At 42.1% G+C, this 14,676-nt stretch overlaps 1 long non-coding RNA gene across 1 annotated transcript; it reads right to left on the bottom strand.

Moving 5' to 3' along the window:
- Positions 1-1,502: 1,502 nt before the first annotated feature.
- LOC140699583 (uncharacterized) lies at positions 1,503-14,286 on the bottom strand. The gene is made up of 5 exons (XR_012077786.1): positions 14,118-14,286; positions 4,751-4,876; positions 3,439-3,497; positions 2,554-2,718; positions 1,503-1,777 (listed from the first exon to the last, which is right to left on the bottom strand). It is a non-coding gene; the product is annotated as an uncharacterized lncRNA (long non-coding RNA).
- Positions 14,287-14,676: the final 390 nt, after the last annotated feature.

The following is a 14,676-nucleotide window of genomic DNA, read 5'->3' as shown; positions in this document are numbered from 1 at the left end:
TCAATCTTAGTATTTGCTTTCTTTGGTCTTAGAGAGTCAGATAAACAGATAGCAAAGATAACAAAGTCATAGAGGGCTATAATATAGTATTTCCTTTATTTCAATGACAGGATTTATTTAAAGAGCTTAGATATAACATCCTTGCATTTATGGCATCATTAATCGTCTGAAGCTGTTACATTATAAAAACTTCATTTCTAGCGAGATGCTATCAGTTAGAGAAGCGCTCCTAAATTTGAGGGGTTGCTGTCATCTCAGACGGAGTCCCAAAACATGTCAGAAATCTGCAGTATTGCCGTCATGACAAGAACCCAGACAGATGAAATTTGGAAAGCCCTGTGGCTTTCTAGTGCACAGACATAAAATGGTATTTCAGAGGGAAAAGCCTGAATTACAGAAAGTGATAAATGAAATGGTCTAACATACATTTCTCTTTCAAAGAACTAATACGTCTTTTGTCGATAATAACATCTGTCAGTAATTATGAAAAGAGCTGACAGATGCATAGTACTTAATATAAGCCAGGGCTGTTGTATCACTGACACAGATTCATTAATCCCCATAGCATCTCTACGAGGTTGGTACTACAATTATCCCCATTTTATTGGTGAGGAACTTGATAGACACAGAGGGTAAATGACATTTACAAGGTTGACAGCGAGAAGCCAACACAGGTGTTCCAGCTTGAGTCTATGCTCTTGGCCACTTCTCTTTTTTTTTTTTTGGTGGTGGGGAGATAATAAGGTAATTCTGGTGGGGGGTGGGGAGGTAATTAGGGTTATATGTCTATTTTAGAGGACGTGATGGGGGCTGAACCCAGGACCTTATGCTTGCTAAGCATGCACCCCATCACTTGAGCTGTGCCCTACCCTCTAGAGTCTATGCTCTTAGCTTCTAATCCTCACTGTCCCACATGGTAACTGTGGGGGAAGTACAGTTCATTCATTCGCTCATTAAACTCAGCCTTCCCGGTGCCTGTGATTCAGCAGTGAACAAGACAACATGCTTCCTGCCTTAAATGAGCTTGTCGCCTCCTGATATATTATCTTCATTTTACCCAGGAAGAAACAAGGTCAAGAAGATTAGCCTTTTCCTGTTAACACTGGAGGATACATGAGGTGCTTTATTTCAATTCTGCCATTTGACTTACACCATGGGGAGGGAAAGCTGCCTTGCAAATCCTGGAGCTCACAAACCTGTTAATCCTGAATTTTTTTTAACACTGTCCCTTACTTGATACTTGATCTGAGAAAGGATGAAGTAAACCTAAAAATGTTCTAAGAGAGCTTGTGGTTTATACAAGGTAACTAACCAGCCACTGTTTACTATCCTAACAGGAATCTGTAGGCATATTTCTTTTCTTTCTCTTTTTTCCTTTTTATGGGCAGCTTTTAAAAACCAAATCAAACCAACCAAACCAAATCACTGATAATTCAACAGCAGGTTCTAAATCACCCCCAAGACAGCAGCTAAACTCGGTTTAGACTTACAATGCGGTTTCTGGTGGTTGGATTGGAGGATGTATCTCTATGCTGAATATAAAAGTCATTCACTGAGCTCTTCTCAAATAGGGCAAAGAAAAGCTCTTGTTCCGGTTGTTGATACTTTCATCCACTTGGAGGACTTTCATAAAACATCTGAAGTTATCAAAGGCTGAGGACCGGGTTTTCAGATCATTGGGCTTCAGAGGCAATATTATGTGCAGTATCTCAGCGTATGTACAGAACACCTCCCACAGGGGGTGTACTTTTGCAAATACAAGCTTGTCATCCAAAACCTATATTGGGAGAATGAAAACACAAACCGGGAAAGTATTTTCACATTTTTAGTACACAGATTTTTCTTACGTTGCTGGTAGTTAAAGCACTTGTGTAAACACACACATATGTCACACTGGTAAAAGTGAAGATATAATAAAAATAGATTTGCAATCCATCATACATTTTTGCCTTAAAGATAATTTCTTTGTTGAAATTACTGAAAAGTTATTTAAAATCCTTACAGTTCCTTCATCAAATAACCAATGTTTTAGATGAAGAAAAGCAAACTTGTTAATTTTTAGTCCAAGTTAGTAACTAAAAATAGAAACACCAAAATATTCTTTGCAGTGGTATTGTAATGACAATTTTTTAAATTTCTGAAACCTAGGACTATTTACATATCTGTTCAATATAGTGTTAAACAGCCATTAAAAGGGATTTAAAAGATTTATATTTATTGATATGGAATATATAATAAAATGAGAAAGCAAAAAAATGTGAAATAATAATTTTCCTTTTAGGAAGGGAAAAATATCTTCATTTGAACAAAAAAAGTTTAGAAGGATTTTATGATTCTTTATGTATAATTAAGGTACAGATGATTTTTAATTCCACTGTTCTTTCATTTTCAATTTTGGGGGGTAACTTTTTATAATAAAAAAATCTTTAAAAAGGTTCTTGCATAAATACATTAATAGATATATTTATGACTATATTCTCTGGCTATTAAAAAAGATCTCCTAACTGTAGATCTGAAACATACATTCCATAATGCAGATTCTGACTGACACACCTCCCAGCCCACAGCGAAGGCACGGCTAGTGTGACATGTTTCAAATACCATTCCAAGGAACATGCAGGCTCCCAGCCAATGGCTGCAAGGGGACTGACACTGATCTGGTTGCTCCCAGCTGCAGACCATCACAGATGAGGTTAGATCCACAGGCTCATGTTTTCTCTGTCAAAAGAAATCAGAAAATGTTAGGCTTTTACTTTCACCAGGGAACAAGAAGGTTTTTTTTATGCAAAAAAATAACAACAAACCAATTTGAACCTGATGAAAAGACATTTACTCAAAACAGCACAGTAGCAATGAAAGTGCTCTGGCAGACAGGGACTTGTTGGATTCCTGTGAGTGCTGGACTCCTCACATGGAATTCCCTTGGCACTCCAGAAGGCCTGTGGTTGTCCTCATGGGTTTGTGGCCATAAGTGGTGCACAAAAGTCTCTGGCTTTGCCACAATTTCAAAGCCTTTTTGGCTTATGAAAGGTTTTGTCCTCAAATGGAGTTTTCTTGAGTCCAGTCACTGATGTCATTTACCAGAGTTACAGTCCAGATCTGATATTCTAGACTCTTAAAATCTTGCAGACATTCAAATGGTTCAGGTTTGGATGTGTATTCACCTCTGCAGGCCTGGACCAAGTCCGATAAAGACACCCGGACAAGTTCAGCAAAATAAAAAGAAATTTTCCTCTCTGCAAGACTGAAATGTCTGTGAAGCTATAAAAACATCTGCACCTACAAAAATAGGGAACCAACTCATCAATAACATATCTATCCATAATGCATGGACATTCAAAATAAATACTGTATTTACTCCTATTAAATTCTATCTGGTTTTTGCCAAACTGTGTCCTAAACTGAAAGGAAGGTAGGTAAATGTAGAGAATTTTTTACCTTTTAAGGAAAAAGGAACCCTCCTACTCGATTGGTGGGAATGTAAATTGGTGCAGCCTCTATGGAGGACAGAAGAGAGGTTCCATAAAAAAATGAAAATAGACTTCCGTGTGATCCAGCAATCCCATTCATGGGTATATGTTTGGAGAAAAATTTAATTCAAAAAGACACATGCACCCCAATGTTCACAGCAGCACTATTTAAAATAGCCAAGACACTGAAACAACCCAAATGTTCACTGACAGATGACTGGATAAAGAAGTTGTGGTATATTATAAATATATATATATGTATATATACATGTATACATATATATACACACACATATATACATACCATGAACACACACACAAATGGAATTCTGTTCAGCCATTAAAAAATAAAATAATGCCATTTTCAATAACATGGATGGACCTACAGGGTATTATGCTAAGTGAAATAAGTCAGAGAAAGATAAACAAATATTCTATGTATTAACTTATATGTATATCTAAAAAATAAAACAAATTAATGACTATAATAAAACAGAAATCGACTCACAGGTACACAGAACAGACTGGTGGTTACCAATGGGGAGAAGGAGAAGAGGGGAGGCAGGAAGGGGTTAGGGGATTGAGAGGTAAAAAGTACTATGTATAAAATGGATAGGTTACAGGGCTGTATCATACAGCACAGGGAAATATAGCCATTATTTTATGGTGACTTTAAATGGAATATAATCTATGAAAATGTTGAGCCTCTATTTTGTACACCTGAAACTAATATGATGTAAATCAACGACTCAATTACAAAAATTTTAATCAAAGTTTTCTTTTCATATTATTTGCAATAAGTTAGAAGCCAGCACTGTCAATAGAAACATAGTGCAAGTCACAATTTTCCAGTAATTCCATTTAGAAAATAAAAAGGAATAAGTGAAATTAATTCCAGTAATAATTACATTTATCCCAAAATATCCAATACACTATCATTTCAAAAGTGTGATTGACATTTTTAAAACTTATTAATAATATTTTACATTATTTTTGTTGTACAAAGTCTTGAAAATCTATTATGTATTTTCCACTTATAGAACATCTCAATTCACAATAGCCACATGTGGCTCGTGGCTACCATACTAGACAGACCAGATTACACCATTCACACTTCTGATAAATTAGCTGCTCTTTCTTATTTAAAAAACTTGCAGAAAAGGGTTTAGATATGCCCTCTATCAAACAAAGCAACCTTGACGGGTGGGGATTATCTTCATTATAAAGTGAAAAATAAAGGTAAGAGAGCCATGCTTACATGTATGTTAATGTAACAGTACCTTCTTAATTCATTCAGGACTTTACAATCTTTCTTCATATGCCAAGGATTCACTGTCACTGCGCAATGTTTTTCACTATTATCATCTTCGTGATTGAGAGGCTTCTGATGACCCTGCTTTGCGCATCTGTACATAAATTAACAAAACAGAGAAAAAGACCTTATTTAAGATAATTTAGGGGGGAGGGTATAGCTCAAGTGGACGATCATGTTCTTAGCATGCCCAAGGGCCTGGGTTCAATTCCCAGTACTTCTTCTAAAAATAAAATAAATAAATAAAAACCTAATTACCACCCCCCAGCAAAAAATTAATTTATTACTTTAATTAAAAGTTAAAAAAGGATAATTTAGTGCAGGCTTATCAGGCTACAAGAGCTACGATGAATGCCCCCACCCATTAATTTAGAAGAAGTCTCACAGTATTTCTCAGCATAAAGGCTAAAATATAATTGAGAACACTTCCTGATGGTCAGAATCATTTTAACAAAAATGTAGATAATTACGTCCATGGTGTCAAATTTCTGTAAGAGTTGGGCATGGAACATTTAGTAAGTGATTTTGCAGCTATCTTTGAAAGAAATGCTGAGAAATGATCTTTTCTGTTGGAAATTAGCCTGCTTTTAAATTCTTCAGTAGGCATACGTGTTTACAAACCAGGCAGGAACTGGATTATATTTTACATATACTTTAGAAACTGATTTGAATTTTGCCCTTTATCTGCAAGGCTATTTCTTAGGTAATAACATAAGCAGGCCACTATACTAAATTATTTTCCCTGTTTGCTTAATCCTCACAACAACTCTGTAAGCTGCTATTATTACCCCCATATAACAGATAAAGAGCTTGAGGCAGAAAATAATTTGGGTAACTTGGTAAATGGTGGAGCTGAGTAAGACTGCAGCCAGTCTGACACTCAAGTCCATTCTTCTCACCAATGTCGGATATGCTACCTACATTCAGCAATGACCGCTAATTTCATATTTAAGTGTGTCATTTCAAAAAGTGCAAAGCTATATTAGTACTGCTGTGTAAATTATCCATTTGAGATGTGATTGCCAAAAAAAAAAAAGAAATAAAATCAGGGTGCCACTGAGGGGAGGGCAAACTGCATATGGACGGACACAAGGGGACTTTATGAGGACAAAGTTGCACAAATCTAGAAATAGATAAATGGCTGACTTGTACAATTATAATGTGTGAATTTTATGGCCTGTAAATTACACCTTAATACAGCTATTAAATTAAGAAACTGGGATACCAAATTAAGACTAAAACACATATATATATCACACAAAGAACAACAGGCAAATATCATTATTTACTGCACCATTTTCCTTCATGCAGCTTCCGATCCTCACCCGTTCCTGAAAGGATGATTCATTTTTAAAATAGTCTTTAACTTTATTCAGCAAATAATTTTTGACTGCCTACTATGTACCCAGGACTAGTCTAGGCACTTGGAATAGATCAATAAACAAAACAAAATTCCTGTCCTCACGGAGCTTGGTTGGAGTCTAGCTGGGATGGGGGTGGAGATGACAATTCACACAACAGAGCAGCAGAGGAGGTGGCATGTTAGGAAAGAGGAACCATGGAAAAATCAAAAAAGGGCAAGGTAAAGAGAGTTGAGGGTATGGGATGAGGGTGATGTTGTATTAAATACCAGAGCAGGCCACACTGAGGACTGAGGTTAGAACTAAGACTTGGAGGTAAGAAGTCCCAGGTGGACGGAATAACCATCACCAAGGGCAGCGCGCACCTCGCATGTTCCAGAATGGGGGCACGGCTGGAGCTGCGGAGAAGGGTCAGTGCAGGTCCTGTATGGCCTTGGAGGACGTTGTAAGGACTGTGGCTTTTACCCAGAGTGAAATGGGGAGGCACTGCCAAAGGACGACACTATCTAACTTAGGTTTTCGAGGCTCACTTGACTGCCGGGTGAGAATAGTCGAAACGGGTCAGAGATGAAAGGTGGGAAGCCTCTGAAAAGGGCTGTGCAGGAGGAGAGGACAGTGGCTCAGGGCAGGGAAGCAGCAGTGGAGGCAGGAGCCATGGTGAGAAGTGGCTGGGTTCTGGATATGGTTTAAAGGCAGTGTTAAACCAGATCTATTGACAGAATTCATGTGGTATGTCAGTGAAAGTCAGAGTAACTCTAAGCTTTTTAACCCAAGCAGCTGGATGGATTAAGTTTCCACTAACTGAATGGGGGAGGTTGCAGGAAGAACCAGTTTGGGGGGTAGGAGAACAAAGAGCTCAGTTTTTACACATGTTGCTTTTAAGATATCAGAGTTTCAATTGAAGATGTCAAATCAGTAGAAGATTGTAAGAGTCCAGAGTTGGAGAGAAAAATTCTAGCAGGAGACAGAAATGTGGGAATCATGGGTCACACAGGTGGCACAGGAAGACATGAAACCCAGGTAGTCAAACATTAAGATAACCTGGCATTAACCATAGAAGTTGTCCTTGAGGGCCTGCCTAGTAGGTGTGGATATCAGTCCTAATTCCTGACCACTCGAGTTTTAAAAAGCAACTTACAAATGAATTCATGCAAGACACTGCCTCCAGTGGGTGGGTCCAGAGCTGGAGTGGGAGAATTGGATGGTGCACGCTACTCCCTACGGTAGAATGTGTGTGTGTGTACACATGTGTGTGTGCGCAGGGGGATGAGATACACCTGGCTTAAGAAAAAGAGCAAGTAAGTCTAGAAGCTGAAAGATGAAAGAACATCCAGATATGGTAGAGGGAACAGGGGAAACACTGTGTACTGTAAGACATATCCCCATAATGCCATTTCCCACCATCCTTTCATCAGCAACACAGTTGGAAAGGGGGGAATTATGTAGATACATGTGATGTACACAAACTTTCTGACTATGTAACACTGAATATCTACATATGTAGCAAGTTAATGACATTTATATCTGCTTCAAATTTAAAAACAAATTCACAACAGAGGGAAAATAAAATACTGAGGACTGGTAGAAGTATCATAGAAGGCCTTTCAATGCTCAGAATGGAAGCAAAAGCAGCTTCACCCCACAAAGAATGTCAATAAGAGTCAAGAATGTTTATATTTGCTTAAGAAATTGAGAGTTACAACTTCCTGCTTTAAAGAATTAACATAAGACAGATACCACACTATAAGCAAAGTCTATACTGGAGCTTTCTTAAAGCTATTTTAGTTCCTGCTTGTTCTGATGTACTCCAGAAACTCTGCAAAGAAAACCTTCTATTCAAAGGCTTAAAGGAATAAAAAAAGAAATAACACTGCATTCTTTTCAGTGTTCTCTGTACTGAAAGTCAATTGCAAATGCAGCACCCTGCCACAGGTCTACATTTTTAACAATAAAGACCTTTGTGCAATTTTTCAATTGCTATGTGACTTTGGGTCAGTCTCTCACTAAGAAGCAGAACGGAGTACCAGAAAATGACACATCAGGTCTAAAACTACAGATGTGGGAGATGAACCTACACCAGGAAACAGCTAAGTGGGAGGGTAAGGTTTACCTTTTAAGTTACCATAAGTGCAGTTACACCTGCTCCCTGCTTCCCCTGTGAAGTGAAGAGCTAGTCTTTTCCAGAAAAGCTCTCATTCTGAAAACTGTCTTCTTTAAAATATTCGGAGATTCTCTTTTAAGGTTCTTTCACTTTTAAGCCTTTCCCCAACTCTACATCCTATAACAAGTGTAAAAATTATCCTATAGCCTATTGTTACAGAACATACTCTACAAAAGCTGAGGTTTCCCAGGGTTTGGATCCCAGAACTCTGTTACCAGATAATCCTAAAGCTTTCCTTCCATAACAGACTCTTCTGCCAATTCCCAGCTGCGGGCAAATTCGGCTTCTCAGACCAGGTAACTTTCTAACTCTGCCTACGAACACTCTGCTGCCAGTAAAGGAACTCTCAGACAGAAAGCACACAATGCCCCTAGTGAGGGTTGCCTCCTTCAATCAATCAAGATGCCATCACCAAGCAAATATTTAAACCAACTGCAAAGCCTCTGAAGACAACTTACAAACAATATACTTTCTATAGAGGCATACTATTTGCTCTGGAATAGTGATTTCCACTGGAAGGAACAAAGGACCACATGACCCAAGCAATTTTTTAAAACTGCACATAACCATACCTTTTCACGTGAGGATTCAGGCAAGCCCGTCTCACAGGCCTAGGTGTAACAGAATGACAGGACCTCTAGGAGTAGGGTGAAAAGTAGCGAGGTAGACTTCTAGTGAAAGGGGGTGATGTAATAGGCCCCATCGCCCACTTACCTACCACCACAGGACAATCATCTCAGATCGAGAACAAACACTTTGGGAAACAGGTTGTTTATATTTTTATGGTATTCTGGTGGAAATAATGCCCTGAGTCATGTGAAGTTGTGGCTGCAAAATTGAACAGGGGACTGGACATTTTCACATTCAGGACAAAAACAGCCCCTGGATAGCCACCATATCTGCTCTCCCCTTTGCCTGTTCTCCCCAAAAGCTGCAGAACTCTCCTGCTTGCAATGACACCCACCACTTCTCACAAATTCTTGCCAAGTTCACATCAGCAGCTGGTGGTGTCAAAGTCACCATTTGTACTGCTATGAAGTCCCTCCATTACTTTATATCCCTTCTATTTTCTCTGTTGTCTTCCTAGCTACACTTGCATCCACAAGATGGTTACCGCACTAACATTGCCTCTGTAATCAGTCCAGGATATAGGAAGTAGAGATTCAACTGTAACCAGTCCCAGAATACTTGTCATGCCACTCTAGTGTCCCAAAAAATACTCTGGCATCCCTCATCTCACTCAAAGAACCACTGCATTACTTAGAGGTTGTAAAATTAGAGGGCTTTCTCTACTGGGAAACACTGTGGCTTGTGGTAGAGTTGTGATTTCAGTTTTTGCAACTACTTACAGGCAAAAAGACATGGCCCGCAAATTTTCTTCAAGCGTTTGATATTTAAACTTTCATTAGATACAGAGCCGGTGGACTAACCGTAATCTATGAACATATGGTCATATTATCAAATAATGTTCATGTCTACCTTACAGACATGTAAGGACTTGGATTACACCTGCAGCCTCTAGGCCTTTAGAATTGGATGTGAAGCATCCTGTGAGATAAAAAACCTCCTATCCAGTCACAGAACACAATTACAGACAACATGACACTAATGTCACTGAATATATTAGTATAGTCCATGTATGGTTAAGTTACATCTCCAATTTCTCAGAGCTGGAAAGGAGATGTCTAGAAAAGCTGGAAATGCCCAATTACCAAAACAGCTCAAAAGTTAAAGCAGACTCCTGTACCTCCCAGAACAGAGGGCAGAGGGGGCATTGCTCACCACTCTGTCCTCCCCCAGGACGTGGCATGTGGGGAAGCAGGCAGGAATGGGTGGCTGGGACTCGGAGGTGGAGAGGTGATGAAAGAAAGAGTGGAACTGCTCTGGTCCTAGAACAACAGAGCTGTAAAAACCTCGGCTTCAGTTCAACCAACTCCCTCTCCCACTTTCCCTCCCACCTATGTGACCAACAGAGCACAGCCAGGCACTTTCTGCCCATGACGGTGACTACTAGCAGGAAAGGGACCAGGATAAAAGCATGTCCTATAAAAGATCAGTCTGATTTTAAGGCTATGTTATAAACAATGAACAGCACTCTCAGAGTGGGACACTTGTGAGGCACTCAAGTAGGGAGGAGGAGGTTGAGGATCCATTTCCAGCACTTCCATGTCTTTTATCACTCCTATTTCTGACCTTTCCTTTGCCACTTTTTGTAGCACTGCCATCACTGGCAGGTAAAGGGGCAGCAATGTGACTTGGCCGTTTGGCTGATGGGGCTACATTTCCCAGCAGTGGAATGAAAAGGCACTGGAAGAGGATCAGCTGGAAGATGTGCACTGCGGTCCTGGCCTGTGCCAAACACTAACCAGGTGATCCTGGGTTAAGCTCTTAGTCTCTCTGGGCTTCCGGCTGTTTACTTATAAAATAAGGTTTTGTCATTACACAAATATATCCAATATGAAATGTAACGTGAAAGTCAAACATAATGACATCTCACCTGCTTGCCTCAGGGAACTGTACAAGCACTGAACACTATGTGAATGTAAACACAGTCTTAAGAAAACTATTGAGGTAAAGCACTAAACTGAACATGGAGATAAAGTTTTTTGGATTTTCTTGGCTTTCTTTTTTAACTGCAACACTGAATTAATAGTTATTAGCTATAATCCACACCACCACCACTGCGAATAAATAAAGAAGGCAAGCACTGCCTGGATGCCTGTTATTGCCCGATGCTAAGCAGTGTGAGGGTTATAAAGGAGGCTGAACAAGTGAGTCTTCTCCAGTTACCAGCTAAGTGAGGAGACACATTGGAAATCACCCAGGAATGGTACCAAGTCAGTACTCAAATCCAAGATTACAGGCTACTGATCATAAACAGTACAGGAATACAAAGAGGAGCTAGAAGTATTTGGAATAAATAGGGAAGACTCTATGAAGGGGATGGGGCTCCAACTAGTTCTCAGGGCAATTCTAAGCTCTTTTAACTGAGGACTGGATAGGAAAAGGCTGGTGACTCCTGGTTTTTAATAAGGCACAGGTTACCCTAGGAGGCTAAGTTACATAATGATTGGAACAAATAAGGTAAGTCCAAAATGATGAAGGGTCGAGACTCCCTGGCTGAGATCTGGTTGTGTTAAGTCTTTGACTTGACTGTAGATGTTGGAGCACCAAAACTCTAGGTTGACTGAAAGGGGGGGAGAGAATATCCAAGAATTCAGCAGAAGGAAAAATTCATGTATCAGGGATGAAAGCTCTTCATCAGAGTATCAGCAATCAGAATAGACACTTGAAACCAACAACATACAGTTCAAGAAGCTGACAAAATGTGGAGGGTGGTGAGAGAAAGATAAATCAAAGACCACTCCAAGCCTTTGTGTATTCAAGACCGGAAGAATGATTATCCCACTGAATAAGTGGAGACGCTGCAAGAAAAAAGATTATGAAATCAGCTTTAGACATGTTGAATCTGACGTATGAGCTAAGAGTAGGTTTTCTCTAAGAAGCTCAAAATTCAAAACTGAAGCACAGATGTTGAGTACAGACTTAAGATGCAGATGGACAAGACATGATAAATCTCCTAAAAGAAAACATAGGCAAAACATTATCTGACATAAATCTTAGCAACATTCTCCTAGGGTAATCTACCCAGGCAATGGAAATAAGAGAAAAAAATAAACAAAAGGGACGTAATTAAACTCATAAATTTCTTCACAGCAAAGACAACCATAAGTAAAACAAAAGGAAACAACAACCTACGAATGGGAGAAAATATTTGCAAATGATACGACTAACAGAGGCTTAATTTTCAGAATATATAAACAGCTCATACAACTTAATAACAAAAAAACAAACAACTCAATCTTAAAATAGGCAGAAGACCTAAAGAAGCATTTCTCCAATGAAGACACAAATGGCCAATAGGCACATGAAAGAATGCTCGATATCACTAATAAACTGAGAAATTCAAATCAAAACTATAATGAAGTATCAGCTCCCATCAGTCAGAATGGCCATCGCTCAGCAGTTCATGAATGATAAATGCTAGAGAGGCTGTAGAGTGAAGGGTACCCTCTTACACTGCTGGTGGGAATCTAGTTTGGTGTAGTCATTATGGAAAGCATGGAAATCCCTGAAAAAACTAAAAGTAGACTTACCCTATGACCCAGCAATCCCACATCTGGGTATATAACTGGAAAGAACTCCAATGTGAAAAGATACCTGCACACCAGTATTCACAGCACCACTGTATACAATAGCCGAGACATGGAGGAAAGCTAAATGTAGCAACAGATGACTGGATAAAGAAGTTGTGGCATATTTATACACTGGAATACTACTCTACCATGAATAGGACAAAATAAAACCATTTGCAGCAACATGGATGGAGCTAGAGATCGTCATTCTAAGTGAAAGCAGCCAGAAACAGAAAAATACCAAATGATACCACTCATATGTGCAATGTAAAAAAAGAGAAAAAGACACTGTGAACTCATCTACAGAACAGAAACAGACTTGCAGACTTAGTAAACAGTCAAGGTTACCAGGGAAAGGGGATAGGAAGGGATAAATTTGGGAGTTCGAGATTTACAAATGTCAGCCACTATATATAAAAAGAGATTTTAAGTTAAGTTTCTTCTATATAGCACAGAAACCTATGTTCATTATCTAGCAATAACCTGTAATGAAAAAGCCGATACAGCCACCAACTGAGGAAGCAAGAGAAGAAAGGAGAGTTAGTTATGCTGGGCTAGAGCCCACTTCTAAAATCCTTGTCAGCCACTGAGGCTGCCCCGAGTACACTGAGCTTTCCTCCCAGGGACAGGCTGACATGACATGCGTCCTGCAAACCTGGGGCAGCAGAGGCCGTCCCCAGGTCTGGCCCTAGGGGAGATGGGAGCAAGTCCACCTGCTCCCCTTGGGGCAGCACCCCTCCCTGCAGCCCCCGCCACCTGACTGCACCACGCCTGCCTCTCAGGAAACCACTGACTTGAAAACAAGTGGTCCACGAACCTGGGGCAGCGGCAGGGAGATGGGCAGCGACCTGGCAAGCTGGTAGATTTGCCCCCATCTCCCCCACGGCCTGTCAAGGGCTCGGCCTCTGCTGCTCCAGGCACGGTCCGCAGGTCAGCCTGCTCTCGGGAGGAGGGCACGGTGTGGTCAAAGGCAGTGGCGGGTTATGGGGTCTGCCCATGGGAGCCCTTGGATTTGCTTCAAACTCCCCAGCGCATGGCCTAAGCTTGGCCTCTGCTGCCTCAGGTCCGTGGAACTCAGGTTACAGGTCAGCCTGCTCCTGGAAGGCGGGTGCTGTGCTGTCAGGGAAAGGCGGCAGCTGCGATGGCGGGATTGGGGCTGCCCTGTGAGAGCGCGGGGGTTGCAACAATTTCCCGCTGCTGCTGCAGCCATCCCAGCACACTGATCGCACCGAGCCCATCTCCCAGGAGCAGACTGACCTGTAACCTGAGTCCCACTAACCTGGGTCTTCAGAGGCCGCCCCCAAGGTCAGGCCGCGGGTAAGATGGGAGCAAATCCAGGGGCTCTCATGGGGCAGTCCCCATTTCATCCGAGGCCCCGCGACTGCACCGCACCCGCCTGCCAGGAGCAGGCCATCGTCTGAGGGCCAGTCGGAGATGCTCTGGAACCGTCCACGCGCCCTCCCAACTCCCGGGGCTGTACCTGCTCTCCTAAACCCGGGTAGAAGCGGCGGCAAAAACGCGGTGTTCAGGAACTACTAATACCGGGGTTACCACGAACCACAGCGGCGGCTGGGACCCGCCTCAGGGTCCTAACGGGACGCGCGGCCGGGACCTCACCTCCGCACCCCTCCCTGGGCGCATCCTCAGCTGCACAGCCCAGGCGTCACCCGCCGGGTCCCCGAGAAGCGCGCCCCTACCAGCGCCCTCTTAACTGTCCGGCAGCGGCAGCCGAGCCGCGGGCAAGCGGCGGCCCAGACCCCAGGCCGTGTTCCTCTTCCAGGAGCTGGTCCAGGAGCAACCGGCTGCCGCCAGCTTCCATGCGTTCTGGGTGGGTTCCGGCGTCCGCGCGTCTGTCCGTCTGCGCATGCGCGCCCCTCCTCCTCCCGCCCGCAGCGCAAACTGCTCGGGTGGGTCTCCTGCTTTACCGGCCCTGACCGCTGGGGCCGGGAGGAGCCAGGTGGGGCCCCTCCTGCTTGTCCCGCCGGGTCTCCATCCCCAGAGCCTTCACCCAGCCACCGACTGTGTCCTGGCACAGAACTAGAACCACGACTGCCCTAGGCCAGGCCTCACCCACCCAGCCCCACTTCCCCTGATCAACTTCCCCTCCCTGTTACTACCCTCCCACCACTGGCCAGGCCCAGTCTCCCACCAGACCTTGAAGACAGGGCTCCTTCTC

This window comes from Vicugna pacos, chromosome 11 (genome assembly GCF_048564905.1).
Source record: "Vicugna pacos chromosome 11, VicPac4, whole genome shotgun sequence".
Classification (NCBI taxonomy): domain Eukaryota; kingdom Metazoa; phylum Chordata; class Mammalia; order Artiodactyla; family Camelidae; genus Vicugna; species Vicugna pacos.
Note: the sequence above shows the minus strand (reverse complement) of the source record. Positions and strands in the feature narration are given on the sequence as shown.